At 39.5% G+C, this 13,555-nt stretch overlaps 1 protein-coding gene across 2 annotated transcripts in view; it reads left to right on the plus strand.

The window, feature by feature from the left end:
• The first annotated feature begins 5,687 nt into the window (after window positions 1–5,687).
• Window positions 5,688–13,555, plus strand: part of LOC135482490 (FMRFamide receptor-like) — a 69,165-nt gene continuing 61,297 nt past the window's right edge. For both annotated transcript variants that reach the window (XM_064762558.1, XM_064762560.1), the window contains exon 1: window positions 5,688–5,858. The gene's annotated coding sequence lies outside the window, so the exon portion shown is untranslated. The remainder of the gene's footprint in view (window positions 5,859–13,555) is intronic.

The raw sequence follows: 13,555 nt of genomic DNA on the forward strand, positions 1-13,555 counted from the left end.
GGGGAACTTATCCCTACATTATGGTTAAGACCTCGTCATCAGAAGACCAATTTGGGATATTCAGTAATTTGAAATGTCAATCAAACAACACATCGTTATACAGCAAGTATGCTTTGCTGTCTCGCTCTATATCTATATAAATCACACTTATTACGATATGGAACATGTCATTGATGATTTTCGCCCATTATTTCAAACTGAACTTAAACATTATGATAGTTCTTAGAGACCAAGAAATGAAATTCGTTACACGCTATCAGACGGCAGAATGGCAACGTGTTACACGCTCATTTTACATATTATAAAGTATACTTTAAAAAATTATGATATTTTTTATATGTCTTACTAAGGCTGCCATTATAATTTTAACTCATTGGCAGTGCCATCATATTTCCGTTTAATTGCAGCACATATAATCCTATTAATATGGTATTCGATAGACTACAACGATACAGTATTTATGACAATGTTACATGGTAATTGTCGACCACTTTAAATTGTACTTTACTTTATGAATCATTTTGCATGACCAAGAAACGAAATCCGATAAACTATCAAATGGCAGAATGACAATATGTTTCATGATGATTTCAAACAATGTCATACTTTAACTTTATGAATCATTCCAAAGTTACCGTTATAACCATTGGCTATTTATTCATCGTTGCTTTCGATCTCAGCAATCTCATACAATCAATAAGGAAACAAGACACGATATCAAACACCATATTGATTACACGCCTACAGCATCAAATTATAAAATATAACATTCGCTGGAGTCAATTGTTTCTCTTACTCTTCAAATCGCCTGGAATATCATATATCTCTCTTTTGATTCTTTGAAGTTGCATTAAAGGAACATTTGAATTAGACTATCACTCTGTGTCTTTGCCTAGGGCCTTTTGTGATCATGGCAACCAAATAGATTTAATAATGACATCGTGCGTATTATCCTTTGAGAAGCCGCATGCGGCTAAGGTCAGTGCCCACTCACGATGTCTACAGATGCGAATACCACGTACAATACATGTAACTGGCTAATTTTGGGTCCTAACCAGTTGCACCTCGCCAAGCGTTTGATACAGTATGTTTTTTAGTCAGATTGCAACCAATTGAAAGCTATGGTATGTTCGAAAGCACGGGCTTTCAACAATTCCTCCAAAATATGTCAGTGTGACAATCTATAGTAACCGGCATGCAGCCTTCTTTAAGTATCTCAACGGTTAGAACATATCTGATAGAAACCATACCTGTACATGGTTGAGCGAATCATTGATATACCACGTGCCATGTGTCAATAGGTTCGAAATACTCAAAACCGAGTAAGCTGTTAAATCGTATATATGGCAGTTGAGCCAATACAAATGTCCAGTTTCTCTGTTGCGTATCAAAATTGCCCCCGAGTGGTTCATCCTATCCCTTCCCCTCTCCAATATTTGTTGCACTAGCAAGTATTATCTTTGCACATCAATAGACTAAGGTAATGTCGATCTCCTAAGTCGAGAGATGTTACCATTCATGGCGTGATGATGTTGGCCCATCACTCCTGTGTTCATCTCCAGAGAGACTCGTCAGACAAATAGTGTCAATATACTCACTTGATAAGAAAAGAAAAATTCTCAATAAACAAGAGTTTGGCATTAAGCAAAGTTCCAAGAAAACCGCAACCAAATAAGAGGAGAAGTATTTCTTTCTTCGACTGTTATTTGCCAAGCAATGATCATATGTCTGCTTTTGCGATGAACTGTTCTGTCCACATCATCATTAATTGTACATTGTAGTTCTATCCATGTCAATAAAGTCGCGTCTTCTTCGATTTTTTCAGAGTCTTTCAATCATTTTCAGCGCAGGTTGACGAGTATTTTCTCTGCCCTTTCATGCTTATATTGACCTCAATCTTAATTTGTTCCCGGAAAGTCAACAGAAACCGTTGTACGATTTTTCTTTCTTTCCTTATTCGACTCTCATTAAGAAATCGTAAAAAATTTTTTTAAAGGAGTTGACAAAAAAACCTGTTTTAAGCTATCAGTCATATCCGCAGAGTACGTCACTTTTATATGAAGTTGTTTAAATTGGAAAGCGCCCAAGAAAATGTATAACGAGAACATAATCAGTAACCTTAAACTATCATAAAATTACATTACTGTCTAACATCGATCACATCTCTCTGACATGCCTAACCTTCAGCTACTACTTGATGCTGCTGAACATGAACCAATGTAATGGTTAAACTCACTCATTGAAACTCTAGAAATCCGATAGTAGTCTCTTGAGAAATCAGAACCTGTCATGTGTCACAAGTTTTTCGTATCTAACTGCTCTGGCGTTGGAAGCGTGGTTCTGTTGAATCATTAATGCGAACAATTTGAAAATTGATTTTGAGTCTACTAGTATGTGCCTGAACTGGGTTAAACATGGCAAACGGATGTCGGCCTAATTTAAGACAAAATATTGATTTTTTTTAGATTCGAGTTTAAAGCATACAAACCTACCTACTGCCTGGAAACAGCCTGTTTGGGACCAGATTCTTCATTGTGTTGTACCGTTTTTATATCACAATACGAACCTACCTTGCCTGGGAACAACCTGGTTCGGACCCGTTTCTTTATCGGGTTATAACGTGTTGATGTCATAAAACGAACCTACCTTTCCTGGAAACCGCCTGATTGGGACCAGATTCTTTATTGTGTTATACCGTGTCGATATCATAACACGAACCTACCTTGCCTGGAAACAGCCTGGCTGGGACCAGATTCTTTGTTGTGTTATACCGTGTCGATATCGTAACACGAACCTACCTTTCCTGGAAACAGCCTGGTTTGGACCAGATTCTTTATTGTGTTATACCGTGTCGATATCATAACACGAACCTACTTTGCCTGGGAACAGCCTGGCTGGGACCAGATTCTTTATTGTGTTATACCGTGTCGATATCGTAACACGAACCTACCTTTCCTGGAAACAGCCTGGTTTGGACCAGATTCTTTATTGTGTTATACCGTGTCGATATCGTAACACGAACCTACCTTTCCTGGAAACAGCCTGGTCTGGACCAGATTCTTTATTGTGTTATACCGTGTCGATATCATAACACGAACCTACCTTTCCTGGAAACAGCCTGGCTGGGACCAGATTCTTTGTTGTGTTATACCGTGTCGATATCGTAACACGAACCTACCTTTCCTGGAAACAGCCTGGTTTGGACCAGATTCTTTATTGTGTTATACCGTGTCGATATCGTAACACGAACCTACCTTTCCTGGAAACAGCCTGGTTTGGACCAGATTCTTTATTGTGTTATACCGTGTCGATATCGTAACACGAACCTACCTTTCCTGGAAACAGCCTGGTTTGGACCAGATTCTTTATTGTGTTATACCGTGTCGATATCGTAACACGAACCTACCTTTCCTGGAAACAGCCTGGTTTGGACCAGATTCTTTATTGGGTTATACCGTGTCGATATCGTAACACGAACCTACCTTTCCTGGAAACAGCCTGGTTTGGACCAGATTCTTTATTGTGTTATACCGTGTCGATATCGTAACACGAACCTACCTTTCCTGGAAACAGCCTGGTTTGGACCAGATTCTTTATTGTGTTATACCGTGTCGATATCGTAACACGAACCTACCTTTCCTGGAAACAGCCTGGTTTGGACCAGATTCTTTATTGTGTTATACCGTGTCGATATCGTAACACGAACCTACCTTTCCTGGAAACAGCCTGGTTTGGACCAGATTCTTTATTGTGTTATACCGTGTCGATATCGTAACACGAACCTACCTTTCCTGGAAACAGCCTGGTTTGGACCAGATTCTTTATTGTGTTATACCGTGTCGATATCGTAACACGAACCTACCTTTCCTGGAAACAGCCTGGTTTGGACCAGATTCTTTATTGTGTTATACCGTGTCGATATCGTAACACGAACCTACCTTTCCTGGAAACAGCCTGGTTTGGACCAGATTCTTTATTGTGTTATACCGTGTCGATATCGTAACACGAACCTACCTTTCCTGGAAACAGCCTGGTTTGGACCAGATTCATTATTGTGTTATACCGTGTCGATATCGTAACACGAACCTACCTTTCCTGGAAACAGCCTGGTTTGGACCAGATTCTTTATTGTGTTATACCGTGTCGATATCGTAACACGAACCTACCTTTCCTGGAAACAGCCTGGTTTGGACCAGATTCTTTATTGTGTTATACCGTGACGATATCGTAACACGAACCTACCTTTCCTGGAAACAGCCTGGTTTGGACCAGATTCTTTATTGTGTTATACCGTGTCGATATCATAACACGAACCTACTTTGCCTGGGAACAGCCTGGTTGAGACCAGATTCTTTATTGGGTTATACCGTGTTTGATGTAACACAAGCCTTCCTTGCTTAAGAAAGGCTTTGTGCCTGGTATTCATAATGGCGGTTATAGCGCTTCCACTGACCAGTGTCTTCTGTGCCAAAGCGCATCACAACAGCATTCACTATACGAGGCCTCCACAGAGAAACTCCGTGGTATAGTGGCAGGTGTCACCGGTTTCAGCGTACATCTGCGTACTTACTTTACTTCAATGCAAGATGAAGGTTTAAGCCATCAAAAATGCGAGAAAACCTAAGGTCCTAAACAACATACGCTTCCATCTTGGAAGCAACAACCAGATGCATGTGCATTTTATGTTGGTGTCATCTTTGTTCTTCATTATTTTCAAATTGACGTAATCAGTAAATGCAATGATCTATGGTCACTTAAAACCTAATATTGACTCAATGACAGACCGTAAGCATAAAAAAAGCTTTGGCAGTTAAGTTCTCAAAAGGCAATATCCATCATGATGCTGTTTCGTTTAGTTTCAGTTTAGTTCAGTGGCGATAGGGTGAACTGAAATGAGCATACCGTGGTAGGTGTTTTGAAAAAAAGGAGAGGCTATTACCATGATTACTGACATCAAAGGATATGCGCATATTGGAATACTTGTCAACCTACTGGAATGACTACCGGCAGACTCTTTCTTTAGTCACACTTTGATGTGCTCGTGTAAAAGTACTTTCACCGCATGCGAATGATTAAAGGGACAACTTTGGCATAAAAGATACATGTATGTTGGTTATTTATGCAAAACTGGCTTCCAGGAGGACCGTGACCTTTTTAAGAGGATCATTGAAAAATCATTTACCGGCAATAAACAATTCACTAGGATACGGTGTAACCATAGCCGGCCTGCCTGAAAGTCACAAGCTATGTCCAAACCTCCCTCGCAACGCTCGCGAAAACAGCATTTTGTGTGATACTACACGTGGCGGCGCATGGTGGCAAGCACGGGTATTATCCTCCTAGTCAGGTAAGTACCACGCAAAAAAAATTCCCAAAGACGTGGCTTGACTGCCATCCGCTGATGCGATGATATAAACCAAGGAACTATAACAGTCATCATGATTCTGCATACGATAAAAACGAACTTATTCCCAACTAAAAAGCGACTCCTAGCGGTTGACACACGTTATATTATTGAACATTGATCCATCCCCACGTGTTCGGCAGACTGGCATGGAAGCGCGGTGATTACCGTACCGATGTTAGGCATCGTTCTAGTCTGTATGGTCACGGAATATAACTTGGTATTGTAAGAGTGTTTGGATGGTCAACGCTATTTGATGGCAACATAAGCATACTCTCTTGGATAATGATTCTTTTTTTTGTCGGGATTCTGGAAACTTTGTTACGATTTGCTGAGTATATGCTCTTTCCGTTTTAATGATACATGCACTAGTAATCATTTGATCGACGGTACGGGAACTTGATAGGTATTTGTTGGTTGAAGACATTGTTAGGGCGCATTCTCAAGCCCAAGGGTAAGTACATATTTGTCGTTCAAATGCATATCTTGTACAGCAGGTAAAACTTCATGGTTTTATTCCTTATGGATTCCCTTGGTGAACTTGGGTGGGCTTTCGAAAACGAACGATATTGCAGAGACGAGTCGTACGATTATTTTTACGTTACGACAGAAATACAATTACACTACACTAATTTTAGGATGAATACTTGTATACATGGTAGACAGAACGTTGTGTCGTTCGTAGTACAGGACATCATGTTGAGTGGGGGAAACTTCCGGGTATCCGTTATATATGCCACTACAATACTGATTTTAGTTTCGAAATGGGAGACTTAGGTAAATTTTAGAATTACATGTAGTTTATTTTCAAGATTTTCTTACCGATAGAGGTTTGTCATTAACATGATTTTAAAAATTAGACATTTCCAAATTCTGTTTGGTATAACAACTTGATTTTCCACAGAAAAGTGCGTCATGCACCACAACCTCTGAACAGAATCCATCCTTGGTCAATCGATTCAATAAAGCAATTTCGTGAACAATAATGAACAAATAGTTATTTGAGCGCGATCTTCTCGTTCATCATAAAAATAGTTTTGATTAGGGAATCATAATGCGGCAATGCTCTAATTCAAACTCACCAAAATTCAAGAAAACGTCCACATATAGTTAAATATAGCTCAATAGTCACGTTAGCGTTTTCTTGAAGTTCAAGTCAAGTTTTACCTGATGGAAATGCGTCCAGCCACATTTCAGGAAAAAATCAATCCCCGGTCAGTGGGTTCAATGATGCATGTTCGTGGTGAATAGGTCGAACAAATAGTGACTTGAGCGCAAATACTTCGATTTGCTCATCTAGCACATGCATAATGCTCTTGATTGATTATCATTAAGTCAACTTCACTTAATAAATATAAAGTCCTATTCACATCATCCAGGAAACGTCTCCTATTGCATTTTGTGGCGAGTATGCAGCTGTATAAGATCACTCAAGGGCACTAGACTGTCCTGGTGCGGGATAGAAATGTCCTAGGATAGAATATCCGGAGAAGAAAGAATTATGTTGAGTTTTTCCAATTAAGCGAAGTTTTTAGCATGGAAAATACTGGTCTGCATTACGCGCGGACATTGCCTAAACGCGTGTATCACTTTCAGTTGTTATGGTGTCGTATTCACTGCAACAAATGATGTAGGCAATAGATTAAGAATACCAATGCTTCTCTACTCCTATATCTTTAGGAACACGTTTAAACCCAGTCGTTAGAGGCACTGTTGAAAAGAAACATTTGAATTGAGCCTCCATCTCTGGATAGGGCAAACAGGAACTGTGATAAATATCCGTTATAAAATATAAGGACTGGTCTTCTCCACGCAATGTTTGCTTGCATACAAAGGGAAGAGAAGTAATCCATTTGCTTGAGCCAACAAAAAACCATCCTTCGGGATGACAGGAAAAAAACTGAATCTACTTAATCCGCAGATTCACTTGGTCATATTTGAATAGATTTTGTTGGGCTGATGGTATTAGATTCCACTTATTGTCAACATCTGCGTACAGTACTGGTGTAAGCTGAATAAAATAAAGTGTGATAAAGGAGGAGACGAATCGGGAGTTACTTCAGTAATGCCGGTGTAACATTTTTGGTTGTTCCCTGGCCCTATATGTATACAATAAATACCATAAAAACAACTACAGACTTTTTGATTCGGGTAAACAGAGAAGAATGTGTCAATCTGTCTTTAAACGTACATGTACATACATTGAGGGGAAACACTTAGAACGGACACTCAAAAACGTTATACCGTTGTGACGTTTTTTGAATATTCCCCATTTGCGAATGTTTCTTAACAATGGACAGCTACATGTAAAGATACCATGACTTTAATCGAGGGACTCAGAGAGAAACGTGTCAACTTGTTTTTTAGGCTTTTCCAACAAACAATGCGATGAAACAGCGAGTCCGAAATGAGAATGAGAAATGCCTTCTGAGTGAATGAGATCACTTGCAGTGCGTATAGCTGGTACTAAGTGAAATCGTCCTTTGAGCTAGATTGCCAGCAGATTGCAACCTCGCTGCAAAATCCTCAAAGCTGATTTTTCGCCTAAGCTTTGTCTTGCCTAGAGGCTTGGAGATGTCTTCTACGTTAGCTTCGCAATCGTAATCCCGCCTGAAGCAGGCTGATGAGAAGACAAAGACTCTGAAGAAAGAAAAATCTGTCGATGCTCGGTTTCTCAGTACATGTAAATGATACTGAAAAACCGCCATATTTTCGCGGGCGTTTTATCTTCGCGGATTTCGCGTACTTAATCAATCGCAAAATTGAAATCTCTAAAAAATAATTTTTGAATGGAAAAACCGAAAAAATCTTTCGTAACCTGCTATAAATGTACATATCAGTAAGAATCACGAAATATTCGAACTACATGTCGTTACACGTAGATGTCTTTTATCGCCGTCTTTTCAAAACATCTTGCCGATATTGCTCGTACAACAGTAACAGAAAAGAGTATTTATATATCTCGTATCAAATGAATTAGCGCAGAACTTCACGACAAACCTTTGTAGTTCGTCGTTCGTCGTTCGTAGGGGTTACCATTTGCATGACGTCAAACTGTCCAACAGCTGTTAGATATCCCGGCCCTCTCTATCTGTACTATACCGCACGCAATGCGATCGTCATCATTAGGCGGCAAACCCGGCTAATGAAATGCCAGGAAATGGTACCAACGTCCATCAACTATCAACAAAGATAAAGAACACAATCGGGGTGGACAAATTGAAAAATCGAATCTTCTAAAAACAACATCAACACTGAGAGCAGGTGTATTAGCCGTTTTTTGCAAAAGTTTATATTTTCTCCCAAATGAAGAATGTTTCTCCAGACGCAAGCAAACGTATCGATGATCGATCGGATGTTGGATTGATTTTGCAACCATGCACATGTTGGTTTGAATGACGGTCGTTTGCCATCCGTATAGTTGGTTGTATGCTTTCAAGATATGTTAAACAACCGACACCAGGGAGTGATTTTGCTGGCAGTTGGCAGTCTTGGGCTTTGAAGTTGAAAGTGCTTTTGTTTTCAGAGCTCTGATGATGTCCAACAGCCTGCGTTATTATTTTTTTTCACAAAATAAAAAGCAATCCATTCGCCGAACTTCCAAGTAGTCTTCCCAAGTGATGTATTGGCTGCCAGCTTTGAATGAAAACAAAAATGCCGGTTGATTTTCTTTAAGCCGAAAAAGCAACGGCAAATGTTAAAAGACGGAAGCTTTATCGCAAACTTCTAAATGTCCAAACTTCAAATACCGGACGTTTAATGTTTATTCCAAGATGACTGATGAGAGCAGAAATATTTCTTAATTTCCTCCTCATATCCTGGTACTTTATGATAAAAAAGAGCGAGATTGGTGCGCATTCGTTGTTCTGCATAATTATTTGCCTTGTATTATTTCAGTCGAATGCTTCACCTGATATCTTATGTGAATAAGAACCATTGTTTTATGGTTTGATTGACATCGAATATTGTTATCAGCAGCTACCGACAGTATTGCGCCATCCATGCATCACATCCACGGAATCCAACTGTGCGTACAGACCATACACATTGTAAATTGTTCTTCTTGGTTATGCTTCAGCGAGACAGAATGGAATCGGTCATGTTCATTACCACAAGAGAGGGGCCCATTATTATCAAAGTAAAATTTGACTACGCATTGTAAGATGTTCCACTTATAATTCAGCAGACACAATGGAATCGGCCATGTTCCTAACCATAGTTAGAGTTGATGTGAGGGCGCCTTTATCGCCAAAGTTTTGATATGATTCACGGAACAGACCGTAAACTACAAAATGAATTTATCAGTGTTTCCAGGCCAGAATTCGTAACTCTTGATGCTGAAGTGGTTTGATGTGCTATCGCGGACGTACAAAGACCTGCTAACTGAAAGGCAGGCCGTCCGTGAAGTGTATTAAAAGCAGTAAAAACTAAATCTAACGCACTGTCTATTCTCTCCAGATGTATAGGACATATATATACATTAGCAGTGAATGACTAAATAGATGTAATGACTAAAAATACCAGTTGACATTCAATTCATAAGGATTTTGTATTTTCGGATTACAGCATGTTGGCGATTGTTTGGAAGCCGCTTGCATTATTGAATGCAGTCGTTCTTCTTGTCTGTGGGTCACAATCATTTCCAAGCGGATCACCAGTAATGTATCTTCAAGAACAGAACAATGACATTGACATGAAGAGTGCATCCATCTTATATGTGAATGGAACAAAAACACCCAAGTAGCGCATTCAATCCTTCTTGCATGGCTGCGGGGAAAGTTACACTGTAATGGTCTACATCATTTTGCTCTTTTCGCAATAGAACAGAAAACTAATCATCTAATAGTTTTCAGTTTTCGTCGCCCTGTTGTACATGTACAAGTTCTTTTAGGCATCCGAATCGAATACTAATTGCTAAGTATTCACTGTCGTGGGCTATGACGCCTAGAGAGATGTTTGTAATTGTTATTCTTATCATCGTGCAATAGAATCCGGAAATTTCATGAGACTATACTTGATAAAAAATGGCACTTTGCTGTTTGATTATTTTGCACAGAAAACGACATATTGGAACAAAATGTTAAGGATGTCATCTGATCAACATCAACGTCCAAGGTATCTTAAATTCATACTTTAGCAGAATCGGACAAAGCATGATCAAGAAGAAGCCATTTGAAATGAAATACTGACAAATTCTTTAGCCATTTCAGGTCTCTTTTGCCTGCAGTGCCATGTTTTTTCGTGAAATTGGTTCAGTAAAGACTTATTAATGCAATAATGCATAGATGGCGATTATTTACTCCCAAGCTCCTCGCTGGTCAAGAAATCAAATTAAAGACGCGTAGACGAAGAAGGCGTTTTAATAATTCCCTACCACCTCGTATACGTATAGGTGATTTCGCCAAAAACCGTACGGTGCATGTCGTGGTAAATATCAGTCTTGTGGTTTAATCGCGTAACTAGAGCCACGAAGCAGGCTCTTTGAGCTACAACGTATGAATTATGCACAAGTAACACGACAATCTCTAGTAATTGGGTGTTAAACGTAGTTTGAGCATGAATAACTGACGGGGGAGGCTTTCACTTGACAGGACACCATCCACCATCAGTGATCCAGTGTGGTGCTTGCACCATGGAGGTATTATTGGGTGAAACCATGAATAACATCACAGAGTCCATTCTACATGTATGAAACATTACAACAACAGAAAAATTCAGATCCGAAAAGTTAGGTATACCCTATTCTCATCGGAACACTGAATTTGATCCACCAAATATTGCAGCAACGATGAAATACGACCAGCAATAGTTAGTTATTCCGTTTACTTGTTTGAAGAAAGACCCATCAAATAAAGACCTTTGTCTTGTAAAGCTGGAGATCGACCTAATGAGATTTTTCTCCATCAGAAATCAGGTGCTCTTCCCTTCGTGATTACTGCTCTCAGCATGTCTCCGTACGCCGGCGTCCAAAAAAATATCGGGCTGCTCGACGTCCGTCCTGAAATAATATAGGAAATGACTGTGATTGATCTAGCTCTGGTACGGTCTTTGATCGTCGGTTGATTGCCAACGTTAGCTTCAAGGCACGGTAATATATTGGTCGTGTTTACCTAGGGCTTGTCCGACAAGTTGGTGACGTGTGTCCGAACAGATTATTGTGCTGCGAACAGTGTCAGTTGGATGCTGGATTGCATTTTTCTATCATAAGGTAATTGTACGCATGGCTTCTTTACTCATGCACTTGGGATTATCGAATGCGTGAATTAAACGTTCTACGTGCTGCTTTAGGAAATGATCTCATCGGACTTTTGCTCTCCGTCTAATGCAGAGAGGAAAGAGATTGTCTCAGGAGCCAGCTAAAGCTTACTGAAGGAGATATCGCTTCTTCAGGCTAACGTTAAATTGACGCTGATTGAGTAACTGGGCCCTGGTCATTCTGAAGATATAAGAGTAAGAATTGATATGAATGATATGAAATAAACCCGATTGCCATCTATCAGACGGTAATGTGACACAGAACCATGCAGTTCTCCCGTTACTGCATTAAAATTATTCTAAACCAAAGTGCATTCCTTATTTGTCTTTGTCACGATAAAATCTCATTTGGCATTACTTCTGCTTATGTGACTGATGACTGCACTGAGTGTACGTATGATACTGCTGCAATGACTTACATTGAACAGGCCTGATTAATCGGACTTAAAAGCTCGCATTATCTACTATTAGTTGTGTGGCAAAGGTAATCAATGTGGGTTCCTCCTAATCACTTGATTAGAGAGAGTGCTGGTAATGTGATTACTCGGGAGATATATCGTGAGGAATTATCACTCTACCAATACCATATGGCAAAGATCTTTGGATGGGGGTCCATAATATTATCGGCAACATAATTATGTTGTTTCTCCCGACAGAAGACTTCCTATAGCCCTAATGCCACATTTAGCGTTTTACCTCGCGTATAGGAGGCGAGCAGACCTTGACATTCGGCATGGAGGGGTTCGCGAGATCGGTTAGGTCAAATTGAATGATTCTGGGTCACCCAAAGTGGTCAGGACGAGAGTCACCCGAGTGGATGACTTTGAATCTCCATCCGGAATGATTAGGTCGTCAATAGTGCTTTCGAATACTTATTTCAATCGAAAGATGATAACTAAAGTCTGCCCGATGCGCTGATTATCAGATTAAGATTTTACGATACTTCTAATTTCCGCTGTCCAACATTCAATGATTTTTCTTCAAAATTCTATCCCAACGTCTCATACAAAATCATTATTTCGCGTTAAGATAACAATCTGAGATTATTAGAAGTATAGTATTCTTGAAATGAATATCAGTTTCATTATAGCTCAGTATCATGTTATTCTAGCCAATTTATTTGACAATTCCGGATTGTTATTCTTGCGAGTGAGTTTGATATGTAAATCAGTTGTCAATAAGAGAAGTGTGTGGGCTAGTGTCAACTCAAAGTTGTTTTAATGATTTCACGTGAAAGTATCATGATAAGAATAATGACGGCAATATCACGAGTGGCCAACTGGGTTTGGTGATGACCTATGTGCGTCGGCAGTGACAGCAGATTTGGGTTACAAAAAGATGATTTTTCTTGGATTTATCCTGGGTGAAAGATAGGTTATGATGGTGAGTGGTTAGGAAAACAGCGTAGAGATAAATTGAGGAAACGACAAAAAAAGCTGTAAATAATATATATCCGCGTTGTTCTATTCCATACTTTGCAACTTTCCAAAGAAGTCTGCAGACTTGGCTAGCCTACAACAACAGAAACTGTTGAAAATTGTTGATGTGAATAAAGATAGAAAGTAAGTCCTTCGGAATTTCCGTTAATTTTTTTATAATGGAAGGGACCGCTGCGTGCGTCAAACCGATTCATAGTAGAATAACCAAATTTGGTGAATAATTTCACCAGTTTGAAAACTGCGTATTCTATAGTGCGTCATCGTTCTTACAATTGATATTGAAAAATATTCAGTCGATGTCATCAACCGAACAAATAGTACTAGTTAATCTTATTCAACTCAAGCTTCGGGCTGTCTTACACTGAACGCGTCACCAACAAAACCATTCGTACTGCTGTGTGGCTGCTATTCATATAGATGACTACTTCCGATGGTTATCACATAGCGTGTGAAATAA

The sequence above is a fragment of the Lineus longissimus genome, chromosome 2, assembly GCF_910592395.1.
Source record: "Lineus longissimus chromosome 2, tnLinLong1.2, whole genome shotgun sequence".
In the NCBI taxonomy this organism is placed as follows: Eukaryota; Metazoa; Nemertea; class Pilidiophora; order Heteronemertea; family Lineidae; genus Lineus; species Lineus longissimus.